The sequence below is a fragment of the Aotus nancymaae genome, unplaced genomic scaffold (assembly GCF_030222135.1).
Source record: "Aotus nancymaae isolate 86718 unplaced genomic scaffold, 86718_ANA_hifiasm-v0.15.2.pri h1tg000029l, whole genome shotgun sequence".
Classification (NCBI taxonomy): Eukaryota; Metazoa; Chordata; class Mammalia; order Primates; family Aotidae; genus Aotus; species Aotus nancymaae.
The window spans coordinates 87,008,369-87,021,634 of record NW_026988442.1 but is presented as its reverse complement, the minus strand read 5'-3'; the positions used below and the strand labels follow the sequence as shown (position 1 = coordinate 87,021,634).

Sequence of the window (13,266 nt, the reverse complement as noted above, 5' to 3'; positions counted from 1 at the left end):
CAGCCTGGGCAACATAGTGAGATACCATCTCTGTTAAAAAAGAAAAAAACACCTCTTAGAAGAAAACGTGGTTGTAAATCTTCATGCCCTTACATTAGACAATGTTTCTCTATTTTTGTTTGATACAGGGTCTCACTGCAGCCTCGACTTCTTGCTGGGCTCAGGGATCCTCCCACTTCAGCCTCTCAAGTGACTGGGACCACAAGCATGTACCACCACACTCAGATGATTTTTGAGTTTTTTGTGGAGACAGGGTTTTGCTCTCTCTACAAAAGGTAGGGTTTTGCTATCTCTATCTCTGGTTTGACCAGCATTGCCCAGACTGGTCTCAAATTCGTGAGCTCAAGCAGTCTGCCTGCCTCGGCCTCCCAAACCTGCTGGCATTATAGGTGTGAGCCACCATGCCTGGCTTTTTCAGTATGACACCTAAAACATAGGCACCAAAAGAAAAACAGATAAATTGATCTTGATCTTTGTTAAAATGAAAAACTTTTATTTTTTCCAAGTGATGCCATCAAGAAAATGAAGACGTCCCAGAATGAGAAAAAATATTTGCTTCTCGTATATCTGATAAAGGACTTTTATCCAAAATATATTTTAGAAATCAATAAAATCAATAGTAAAAAGACACATAACCTAGTTAACAAATAAGCAAAGTATTTGCACTTGATCTTAGCCAAAAGGCCGAGAAGCGATGAGCAAAGTATTTGATCAGACATTTCTCCAAAGATGTCCAAATGGCCAATACATCCATGAAAAAAAAGCTCAAGGCTGGGCGCGGTGTCTCATGCCTGTAATCCCAGCACTTTGGGAGGCTGAGGCGGGCAGATAACAAGGTCAAGAGATCGAGACCATTCTGGCCAACACGGCGAAACCTCATCTCTAGATGAGGTTTCAACAAAAACTCAACAAAAACTAGCTGGGCATGGTGGTGCACACTTGTAGTCTCAGCTACTCGGGAGGCTGAGGCAGGAGAATCTCTCGAACCCGGGAGGCAGAGGTTGCAGTGAGCCGAGATCACGCCACTGCACTCCAGCCTGGTGATAGAGCGAGACTCTATCTCAAAAAAAAAAAACAAAAAAACAAAAAAAAACTCAATATCTTTAGTCCTTAGGGAAATGAAAATCAAAACCACAATTAGATGCCACTTGAATTATAGATAATTTCTGATCCATAATCAGGCATGTTATTCATTGTACCATTGGCCCTGCTAATTCTGGATAATTTCTTTTTTTTCTTTTTTTCTTCTTCTTTTTTCTTTTTTGTTTCAGATGGAGTCTCACTCTGTTGCCCAGGCTGGAGTGCAGTGACCCGATCTTGGCTCACTGTGACCTCCGCTGCCCGGGTTCAAAGTAGCTGGGATTACAGGCATGCACCACCATGCTTGGCTAATTTTCATATTTTTAGTAGAGGTGGGGTTTTACTATGTTGACCAGGCTGGTCTTGAACTCCTGACCTCAGGTAATCCGCCCACCTGGGCCTCCCAAAGTGTTGAGATAACAGGCGTGAGCCACTGTGCCTGGCCCTGGGTAATTTCTAACAGATATAGAAGTAAAGAGATTCCAACAAACCTTCACATACTCATCACCAAGCGTCAGCATTTCTCAGTGCATGTCCATCTTGTTTCATCTTTGAGGGAGTTTCAAGGAGTAGAAAAAAAATAGAAGCAATTTTAATCCAGTAGCCTAAACCTGCCACAGGAGAAGAAAAAAATAGAATGAAAACTCTGTTCTACTTACACAGTTCGTATTTGGGGAACAAAATATTTAAGATCTCTGAGAGGATTTAAAAAATTTCTTTATTAAAATACTAGCGAAGGCAGATACTATCATTGTGAGTACCTTATCTGACACCTGTGTAGTATTTTTCTCTATTATGTTCTGATGGCAAGTGTACTGTAATGCAGTTGCCTTGTTTTTGTTTTTACAGTTAGTTATGGAAGTAACTGCTAGCTCCATTTTCTAAGGAATTTTTTTCTTATGTTTACTTCACCACGTTCCTTAGTATTGAAAGGTAGGTTTCCCTCCACCATGAAATGATAGTGCCTGAGTTTTGAATACCATTTTTCTAATTGTAATTATAAAAGTAATATATATCAGAAAAAATTTAGAAAACACAAAGATAATATTAAGGGACCTGTAATTTTATCAGCTAGAAGTTAGCCAATGTTAATGATTTTATTTTGTTGTTCACGTGACCTGCCTTTTTAATGTAATGTGGTGAGCCTGAACCTTTTATTCATTTTTGAACTTTTACATTGTGGTTGGATTTTGTCATAATTACATTGTAAGTAATCATTGTGTATGCTGGAGTGAGGGCTAGAGAATGAGAGAAAATTAGTTTAACTCTGATTTTTTTCCTACTGCAGAATATTCTTGAGTATACTTGAGTAATTCCAGCTTTTAATGATCTTTCCAAGGTACATAATTATACACCCATCCAGTTTCCAGATTCTCCAGTTCAAAGATGACTTGTATAAATTTCCCTGCAGGACCAAAGCACTATTGACTTTTGGTGCGAGAAATTGACTGTTGGGCCTTGTGTCTGCCCGGTCTTTCTGTTGTATGCCTGATTAGTATTTTACAGGCTTTTTGAGAATTATTTCATCTTCTTAGTATCTAGAATCATACAGCTCTAGAGAACTCTAGTAGAATTTCTAGTATTTGTTAATTGAAATAAAAACATCAAACTAAGAATTTGAAAAGACTTTTTACATTATTTTTATATTAAAAAACAATATATTCATAATACATAAAGGTAAGCTTGAACAATATGAATACTTTCTCAGTATTAAAACATATAAATATGAATATTTTGTCTGTATAGATAATTCTTGGTGTATGTATGGAATAATTATCAGATATCCTTTAGTAACTTTCCCCTTTTACCCCAGTAGCGGGGATTAGCAGTGTTACAGGGTGGGAACCAGTTCTGTGGTCTTTCTAGACTGCTTGTTTTCCTCTGAACAGGCCACACACTCTTGTGTCTATGCTTTGTCCATATGTATTTGCACACTCCTTTTACCTGTAATGTTTTCTACCTTCTTTCCTACCTCTACCTCTAAGAAAGAGTGGAACTCAACTTATGACTGCCAGTGACTGTCCTTTGATTTTCAGCCCGAGCAAACTTTGTTCTTTGGACAAGTATATCTGGAGTACCTTGTTTGCAACAGGCATTAGGTGAACAAAATAAATTAGGTCCCCACCTTCTTAAGGCTGACAGTCCTGTTGGAAAATCAGACAGTAAATACATGATAGAATTGCACCTTAAGTACTTAAAAGTAGAGAACAGCGTGCAGTGACAAGGAAGCCCCCCAGAATGGACTTCCAGTGGGTCTCTGAGAAGGCAGCATTTAGCTGAAGCCTGAAAGATGAAAAAGAGGTAACTGGGACAATTTTTTTTTTTTTTTTGCAGAAGGAACAACGTAGGTGAAAGCCCTGAAGTAGTAAAGAGTTTGGAACCAAAAGGAGGCCAGTGTATATGACTAGAGCTCAGAGGTATTTGGCTTGGAGACCCAAATTTAGGAGACATCAGTTTATAGGCATGGGAATGGTTGCTGGTTATTTTGGAGTGAGCAGCATGAGAGGACAAAAGGCACTGGACTGAGCCCACCAACAGAGATCTGGAAGGTGGGTAGAGATGGCTGAGTAGATGCAACCAGAGAAGTAGTAAGGAGGCACGAGCATTTGTTTTCACACAAGTAGGGAATTTTTCAAGAAGGAAGGGGTGATCAACTTGGGATTGCTGCTGAGTGGTGCAGTTTGTTAAGTACAGAAAAGTCTTCCTTGGATTTGCCAACATGGCTGTCACTGGTGCTCCTGGCAAGAGCTGCTCTTGTGGAGCGAGTGGGTGAAGCCAGCTCAGGGGGTCTGTGGAGGGAACAGGAAGTGTATCAGTGGAGCTGCCTGGTGTAGACAACGGCTTAAAGAAGCTTCACTGTTGATGGTGTCGTTGATGAGAGGCATGTGAGCTCAAGAGAGGGCCTTTGTAAGAAGAGTGATTTAGAGGACATTTACAAGCTGCTGGGAATGAGCTAGCAGAGGAGAGATTGCTGATTCCTTGGAGCAGACAACTGAAAGGTTAAAGGTCTCAGGAGGCAGAAAGGAGGAGGAATTGTCATCTGTCTGGGTGCTGAAACCACTGAGGAAGCTGAGAGGAGATAGGGAGGGAGCCAGGGAGGCTGGAGTGGGAGTCTTCAGTGAAAGACGGGGAGGGACCTGTGACTGACAAATGAAAGCTGGGGCTGCCCCAGTGCTGAGCTCTGCTTGGTGCTGAGCTGCCCTGTGCTTGGTGGTAGATTGACCATTCTTGCAATTTCCAGTTTAAGCATTACTGGGTTCCCTCAGGCAGAGTTTTATCTTCCTTCCTCTTCTACCCACAGCACTTTTTACAAACTTCTGGTTTAAGACTTGTCGCCGGGCGCGGTGGCTCATGCCTGTAATCCCAGTACTTTGGGAGGCCGAGGCGGGTGGATCACGAGGTCAAGAGATCGAGACCATCCTGGTCAACATGGTGAAACCCCGTCTCTACTAAAAATACAAAAAATTAGCTGGGCACGGTGGCGTGTGCCTGTAATCCCAGCTACTCGGGAGGCTGAGGCAGGAGAATTGCCTGAACCCAGGAGACGGAGGTTGCTGTGAGCCGAGATCCTGTCATTGCACTCCAGTCTGGGTAACAAGAGTGAAACTCTATCTCAAAAAAAAAAAAGACTTGTCTCTATGCTATTGTGACTGTGTTTGTTTTTTTCCTCTTTCAGGCAGTGACCTTCTTGAAGGCCTTGATGAAGTCTTTACTTTCTGTGATTTTTAGTAGTCAGCATAGTTCAATACCTGTCAGAGTAAATGGTTGTTCACCTAGTGAATGTGTGGGCCTCAAAATGAGTGGGACAGTGGGAGGAAGAAAAAGAAGGAAAGGACAGCAGGAACAGGTAGACTGAGCACAGACTTCCTGCTGGCAGGGCATGGCAGCACCTCTGTCTTTCTTCCTTTCTGATCATATTGTAATTGTTTCAGAAATCATCCTCATACAAAAAAGATTGTCATATTGATAGAAACATGCTGACTCAGTGTAAGTAAATCCTGCTAATTTCTGGCTTGAAACTATCATACCTTCCTCCAGAACTGGCTTTAAAGTATCATACCTTCTTTGAACATAATTTCCATGGAGATTTATTTAATGTGGTTATTGATTAACTCATGCTGGTAATTTAATTGCGTCTTGATACTTTGGTATAGAATATTATTAAGGCTTCTTGAGTTACTTATTTATGATTTGACTTCATGTTTCCTAATTTTCTCTTTCTCATGCCCCACATGCTGTAGCTGAAACATTTTCTTGTTTCAGTTAGTAAGTGCCCATACTTTGAACTTTCAATTAAGTTGTAGCATAGTGAAAAGAACACAAACTTTGGGGACAAGCAGATCTGGTTTTGAATTATTGCTTGACAGTTATTAGTTTTAAAACCTTAGGCAGGTTTTGTTTGTTTGTTTTTGGGTTTACTTATTTATTTATTTTTTGAGATGAAATCTTGCTTTGTCACCCAGGCTGGAGTGCAGTGGCATGATCTCAGCTCACTGCAACCTCCACCTCCCGGGTTCAAGTGATTCTCCTGCCTCAGCCTCCCGAGTAGCTGGGATTACAGGTGTGTGCCATCATACCTGGCTGATTTTTGTATTTTCAGTAGAGATGGATTTCGCCATGTTGCCAGGCTGGTTTCGAACTTCCACACGCCTAGGCCTCCCAAAGTGCTGGGATTACAGGTTCTGGCCTGTTTTTGTTTTTTTAAACTAATCTTTCTGAGCTGCATTTCCATATCTTCAAAATAAGAGTAATAATACCTGCTTATCTCACAGGTATCTCACTGTGTCTGCCTTACCAGGCTTCACCTCCTTCATTTTGCTTATGCTGTTTTTCCTTAAGTGGCATAACTATTTTTTTTTTTTGAGATGAAGTCTCATTCCTGTTTACAGGGTAGAGTGCAATGGCGCTATCTCAGCTCATTGCAAGCTCTACCTCCTGAGTTCAAGCGATTTTCCTTCCTTAGCTTCCCAAGTAGCAGGGATTACAGGCATGTACCACTGTGCCCAGCTAATTTTTGTATTTTTGATAGAGATGGGGTTTCACCATGTTGGCCAGACTGGTCTCGAACTCCTGACCTCAGGTGACCCATCTGCCTTGGCCTCCCAAAGTGCTAGGGTTACAGATGTGAGCCACCATGCTCGGCCACCATTAACTATTGAATGCACATCTTGGCCACATTTTAACACAAAGCTCAAGTTGAATCTTGTGTATATGGCTTTGACTCGACATTCCAGGCTTTCTTGATCCATTCTCTTCTCTGAATTTTCATAGTACTTATTCACATTCCTTATTTGGCAGGTACAGTATTTTACTTGTTAAATCTACTAATTGTACATCTTGTGTTTATGTTGAACTCTTATTTTGACGAGCCTTTTGTGTGTATGTATGTCTTGTTCTCTCCAAGTATGTTGGAAGCTTTCTTTTTTTGTTTCTTGAGAGAAATATTGAGGTTATTTTATTGCTTTGCCCATTTTTTTTTTTAATTTAATTGTACTTTAAGTTCTGGGGTACATGTGCAGATCCTGCAGGATTTTTTCATAGCTACATACATGGGATGGTGGTTTGCTGTCTCCATCCCCCCGTCACCTAAATCAGGCATTTCTCTCAGTGTTATCCCTCCCCAACCTCCTCTCCTGCTGTCCCTCCCCTAGCCCCCAATATCCCAACAGACTCCAGTGTGTGATGTTCCCCTGTGCCCATGTGTTCTCATTGTTCAACACCCGCCTATGAGTGAGAACATGCGGTGTTTGGTTTTCTGTTCTTGTGTCAGTTTGTTGAGAATGATGGTTTCCAGATTCACCCATGTCCCTAAAAAGGACACGAACTCATCGTTTTTGATGGCTGCATAGTATTCCATGGTGTATATGTGCCACATTTTCTTTATCTAGTCTATCATCGATGGGCATTTGGGTTGTTTCCAGGTCTTTGCTATTGTAAACAGTGCCTCAATGAACATATGTGTGCATGTGTCTTCATAATAAAATTATTTATAATCCTTTGGGTATATACCCAGTAATGGGATTGCTGGGTCAAATGGAATTTCTATTTCTAGGTCCTGGAGGAATCACCACACTGTCTTCCACAATGGTTGAACTAATTTACACTCCCACCAACAGTGTAAAAGTGTTCCTATTTCACCACATCCTCTCCAACATCTGTTGTCTCCAGATTTTTTTTAATGATCACCATTCTAACTGGCGTGAGATGGTATCTCAATGTGGTTTTGATTTGCATTTCTCTAATGACTAGTGATGATGAGCATTTTTTCCATATGTTTTTTGGCCTCATAAATGTCTTCTTTTGAAAAGTGTCTGTTCATATCCTTCACCCACTTTTGAATGGATTTGTTTTCTTCTTTTCTCTTTTTTTTTTTGAGATGGAGTTTCCCTCTTGTTACCCAGGCTGGAGTGCAATGGGACGATCTCAGCTCACTGCAACCTCCGCCTCCTGGGTTCAGGCAATTCTTCTGCCTCAGCCTCTCAAGCAGCTGGGACTACAAGCATGCGCCACCATGCCTAGCTAATTTTTGTATTTTTGGTAGAGACGGGGTTTCACCTTGTTGACCAGGATGGTCTCGATCTCTTGACCTCATGATCCACCCGCCTTGGCCTCCCAAAGTGCTGGGATTATAGACGTGAGCCACCGTGCCCGGCTGTTTTTTTCTTGTAAATCTGCTTTAGTTCTTTGTAGATTCTGGATATTAGCCCGTTGTCAGATGGGTAGATTGCAAAAATTTTTTCCCATTCTGTTGGTTGCCGGTTCACTCTAATGATTGTTTCTTTTGCGGTGCAGAAACTCTTAAGTTTAATTAGATCCCATTTGTCTGTTTTGGCTTTTGTTGCCATTGCTTTTGGTGTTTTAGTCATGAAGTCTTTGCCTATGCCTATGTCCTGAATGGTTTTGCCTGGGTTTTCTTCTAGGGTTTTTATGATGTTAGGTCTTATGTTTAAATCTTTAATCCATCTGGAGTTAATTTTAGTGTAAGGTGTAAGGAAGAGGTCCAGTTTCTGCTTTCTGCACATGGCTAGCCAGTTTTCCCAACACCATTTATTTAACAGGGAATCCTCTCCCCATTGATTGTTTTTGTCAGGTTCAAAGATCAGATGGTTGTAGATGTGTGGTGTTGCCTCTGAGGCCTCTGTTCTGTTCCATTGGTCTATATCTCTGTTTTGGTACAGTACCATGCTGTTTTGATTACTGTAGCCTTGTAGTATAGTTTGAAGTCAGGTAGTGTGATGCCTCCAGCTTTGTTCTTTTTGCTTAGGATTGTCTTGGCTCTGTGGCCTTTCTTTTGATTCCATATGAAGTTTAAAGTGGGTTTTTCTAGTTCTTGAAGAAGGTCAGTGGTAGCTTGATGGGGATAGCGTTGAATCTATAAATTACTTCGGGCAGTATGGCCATTTTCACAATATTTATTCTTCCTAACCATGAGTATGGAATGTTTTTCCATCTGTTTTTGTCCTCTCTTATTTCCTTGGTCAGTGGTTTGTAGTTCTCCTTGAAGAGGTCCTTCACATCCTTTGTTAGTTGTATTCCTAGATATTTTATTCTCTTTGTAGCAGTTGTGAACAGGAGTTTGCTCGTGATTTGGCTCTATGTTTGTCTGTTATTGTTGTATAGGAATGCTTGTGATTTCTGCACATTAATTTTGTATCCTGAGTCTTTGCTGAAGTTGCTTATCAGCTTAAGGAGATTTTGGGCTGAGGCGATGGTGTCTTCTAAATATACAGTCATGCCATCTGCAAATAGAGACAATTTGACTTCCTCTTTTCCTAATTGAATACTCATTATTTCTTTTTCTTGCCTGATTGTTCTGTCTAGAACTTCCAATACTATGTTGAATAGGAGTGGTGAGAGGGGGCATCCTTGTCTAGTGCCAGTTTTCAAAGGGAATGCTTCCATTTTTGCTTTTTCAGTATGTTATTGGCTGTGGGTTTGTTGTAAATAGGTTTTATTATTTTGAGTACGTTCCATCGATACCTAGTTTATTGAGAGTTTTAGCATAAAGGGCTGTTGAATTTGTTGAAGGCCTTCTCTGCATCTATTGAGATAATCATGGGGTTTTTGTCTTTGTTTCTGTTTTACGTGATGGATTACGTTTATAGATTTGCGTATGTTGAATGAGCCTTGCATCCCCGGGATGAAGCCTACTTGATCGTGAAGGATAAGCTGTTTGATATGCTGTTGCATTTGGTTTGCTGGTATTTTATTCAAGATTTTGGAATCGATGTTCATCAGGGATATTGGCCTGAAGTTTTCTTTTTTAGTTGTGTCTCTGCCAGGTTTTGGTATCAGGATGATGTTGGTTTCATAAAATGAGTTAGGGAGGATTCCCTCTTTTTGTATTGTTTGGAATAGTTTCAGAAAGAATTGTACCAGCTTCTCTTTGTATGTCTGGTAGAATTCGGCTGTGAACCCATCTGGACCTGGACTTTTTTTGGTTGGTAGGCTATTAATTGCTGCCTCAACTTCAGTCGTTGTTATTGGTCTATTCAGGGTTTCAACTGTTTCCTGGTTAGTCTTGGGAGGGTGCAAGTGTCTAGGAATTTCTCCATTTCTTCCAGATTTACTGGTTTATGTGCATAGAGTTGTTTATAGTTATCTCTGATGGTAGTTTGTATTTCTGTGGAATCGGTGGTAATATCCCCTTTATGGTTTTTTATTGCATCTATTCAATTCTTCTCTCTTTTCTTTTTTGTTAGTCTTGCTAGAGGTCTATTTTGTTGATCTTTTCAAAAAACCAGCTCCTAGATTTATTGATTTTTTTTTGAAGGTTTTTTTGTGTCTCTATCTCCTTCAGTTCTGCTCTAATCTTAAGTTATTTCTTGTCTTCTGCTAGCTTTTGCTCCTTTAGCTCTTTCAATTCTGAAGATAGAGTGTCGATTTTTTTCCTCCCTTCTCGTGTGGGCGTTTATTGCTATAAATTTCCCTCTAGACACTGCTTTAAATGTGTCCCAGAGATTCTGGTACATTTTGTCTTCATTCTCATTGGATTCAAAGAACATCTTTATTTCTGCCTTCATTTCATTGTTCATCCAGTCGTCATTCAAGAGCAAGTTGTTCAGTTTCCATGTACTTGTGCAGTTTTGAGTGAGTTTCTTAATCCTGAGTTGTAATTTGATTGCATTGTGGTCTGAGAGACTGTTTGTTATGAATTCTGTTCTTTTGCATTTGCTGAGGAGTGATTTACTTCCAACTCTCTGGTCAGTTTTAGAGTAAGTGCAATGTGGTGCTGAGAAGAATGTATATTCTGTGGATTTAGGGTGGAGAGTTCTGTACATGTCTGTTAGATCCGTTTGGTCCAGATCTGCATTCAAGTTCTAGATATCCTTGTTGATTTTCTGTCTCATTGATCTGTCTAATATTGACAGTGGAGTGTTAAAGTTTCCCACTATTATTGTGTAGGAGTCTAAGTCTCTTTGTAGGTTGTTAAGAACTTGCTTTATGTACCTGGGTGCTCCTGTATTGGGTGTGTATATATTTAGGATCATTAGCTCTTCTTGATGCAATGATCCTTTTACCATTATGTAATATCCTTCTTTGTCTCTTTTGATCTTTGTTGGTTTAAAGTCCCTTTTATCACAGACTAGGATTGTAACCCCTGCTTTTTTTTGCTCCCCATTTGCTTGGTAAATCTTCTTCTGTCCCCTTGCTTTGAGTCCATGTTTGTCTTTGCACGTGAGATGGGTCTCCTGAATACAGCACACTGATGGGTCTTGACTTTTTACCCAGTTTGCCAGTCTGTATTTTTTGATTGGGGCATTTAGGCCATTTACATTTAATGTTGACACTGTTATGTGTGAATTTGATTCTGCCACGTTGTTACTGGCTGATTGTTTTGCCCATTATTTGATGCAGTTTCTTCATTGTGTCATTGGTCTTTACCTTTTGGTACATTTTTGCAGTCGCTGGTACTGTTTGTTCCTTTCTATGTTTAGTGCTTCCTTCAGAAGCTTTTGTAAGGCTGGTCTGGTGGTGACAAAATCTCTTAGCATTTGCTTGTCCGTAAAGGATTTTATTTCTCTTTCACTTATGAAGCTTAGTTTGGCTGGATATGAAATTCTGGGTTGAAAGTTCTTTTCTTTAAGGGTGTTGAATATTGACCCCCACTCTCTTCTGGCTTGTAGAGTTTCTGCTGAGAGATCCCCTGTGAGTCTGATGGGCTTCCCTTTGTGGGTGACGTGACCTTTCTCTCTGACTGCCCTTAGCATTTTTTCCTTCATTTCAACCCTGGTGAACCTGATGATTATGTGCCTTGGGGTTACTCTTCTTGAGGAGTGTCTTCATGATGTTCTCTGTATTTCCTGGATTTGAATTTTGGCCTGGCTTGCTAGGTTGGGGAAGTTCTCCAGTATAATATCCTGACGAGTGTTTTCCAGTTGGATTCATTCTCCCCATCACATTCAGGTACACTGATCAAGCATAGATTAGGCCTTTTCACATAATCTCATATTTCTTGGAGGCTTTGTTCATTTTTTTTCACTCTTTTTTCTCTAATCTTGCCTTCTTGTTTTGTTTCATTTAGTTAATCTTCAATCTCTGTTATCCTTTCTTCTGCTTGATTGATTCAGCTATTGAAACTTGTGTATGCTTCGTGAAGTTCTCGTGCTGTGTTTTTGAGCTCCATCAAGTTGTTTATGTTCTTCTCTAAGCTGGTTATTCTAGTTAGCATTTTGTCTAACCTTTTTTTCAAGGTTTTTAGTTTCTTTGCATTGGGTTAGAACATGTTTCTTTAGCTTGGAGAAGTTTGTTATTACCCACCTTCTGAAGCTTCTGTCACTTCGTCAAACTCATTCTCCATCCTGTTTTGTTCACTTGCTGGTGAGGAGTTGTGACCCCTTGGAGGAGGAGAGGCATTCTGTCTTTGATGATTTCATCCTTTTTGGGCTGGTTTCTTCCCATCTTCATGGATTTATCTACCTTTCATCTTTGAAGTTGGTGATTTTGGGTGGGGTCTCTGAGTGGATGTCCTTTCTGTTGATGTTGAAGCTATTTCTTTTTGTTTTTCAGTGTTCCTTCTAACAGTCAGGCCCCTCTGCTATAGGACTGCTGGAGGTTCACTCGAGACCTTGCTTGCCTGGGAATCACCCGCGGGGGTGTGCGCTGCAGCGAGGATTGCTGCCTGATCTTTCCTTTGGTAGCTTCGTCCCAGAAGGGTACCCGCCAGATGTCAGCCAGAGCTCTCCTGTATCAGGTGTTTTTTTTTGTTATTCAGGGGTCAGGGAGCCGCTTGAGGAGGCAGTCTGTCCCTTGTTTGCCTGCAGAGGCACTGCTGGGCTGCCTCAGACTCAGCCCAGCTGCTGTGTAGGCTTTCTCTGGCTTTTGTTTACATAGGTGAGATTAGATCTGCCATCGCAAAGGACACCCTTCCCCGCCCCAGCTCGATTGTCTTGGGTCCAGTTCTAACTGATGTTCTGGCTGCAGAACTCTCAAGCAAGTGGGCTTCAGTTTGCTAGGTTTTGTGGGGGTAGGACCTGCCAAGCCATATCACCTGTCTTCCTGCTTTCAGCTCTCCCTCTTTATGCGGGGTCGAGTTGATCCGTCCTGCAGGGGTTCTTGGCGCTAGTCAGACCTTCACCCGGATCAGTGCGGACACCTCGGTGCCAGCCTGCCAGAGCTGTCACTCAGATCTGTGTGGTAACTTGTGAGAAAAGCCTGGTGGCATTCTCCTGGACTGTGGGTTGCAACAGCCATGGGAGAAGCACAGTATCTGAATTGAGGTGCCGAGGGGTAAAGTCCCCTATCCTCTGGCTGGTTGCACTTCCAGGGTTGGGCAGCACCCCGCCCTGCCTCGGTTCGCCCTCCTTGGGCTACACCCACTGTCCAACCAGTCTCATTGAAATGAACCTGGTACCTCGGTTGGAAATATGGAGATCACTCGCCTTCTTCATCCCTCTCCCTGGGAACTATGAGAGAGCTCTGGACCTGTTCCTATTTGGCCATCTTGGCGCAAGTCCGGACGTCTTTCAAGTCAAGTCATAGACTGTATTTCTTTTGTGTCTTCTATAGTGAGATTTTATATTTGATAATTTAATGAGTAAATAAAAGTGATTGAGATAGACTGGTAATGGATAAACACGTTATATGAATATGTTTACTCCATTTATTCATTCTACAGATATCCATTGAGTGCATATGTGTTAGACTGAAAAACATGTCACAGTATTTTATGGCTCCTCCTATTGA

At 41.2% G+C, this 13,266-nt stretch overlaps 1 protein-coding gene across 7 annotated transcripts in view; it reads left to right on the top strand.

The window, feature by feature from the left end:
- The window catches only part of CLASP1 (cytoplasmic linker associated protein 1), a 284,571-nt gene that overhangs the window by 19,680 nt on the left and 251,625 nt on the right, over positions 1-13,266 (top strand). The window contains exon 2 of one of the 7 annotated variants that reach the window (XM_064382842.1): positions 129-275. The exons of the other annotated variants lie outside the window; for them this stretch is intronic. The gene's annotated coding sequence lies outside the window, so the exon portion shown is untranslated. The remainder of the gene's footprint in view (positions 1-128; positions 276-13,266) is intronic. 7 annotated transcript variants of the gene reach the window in all.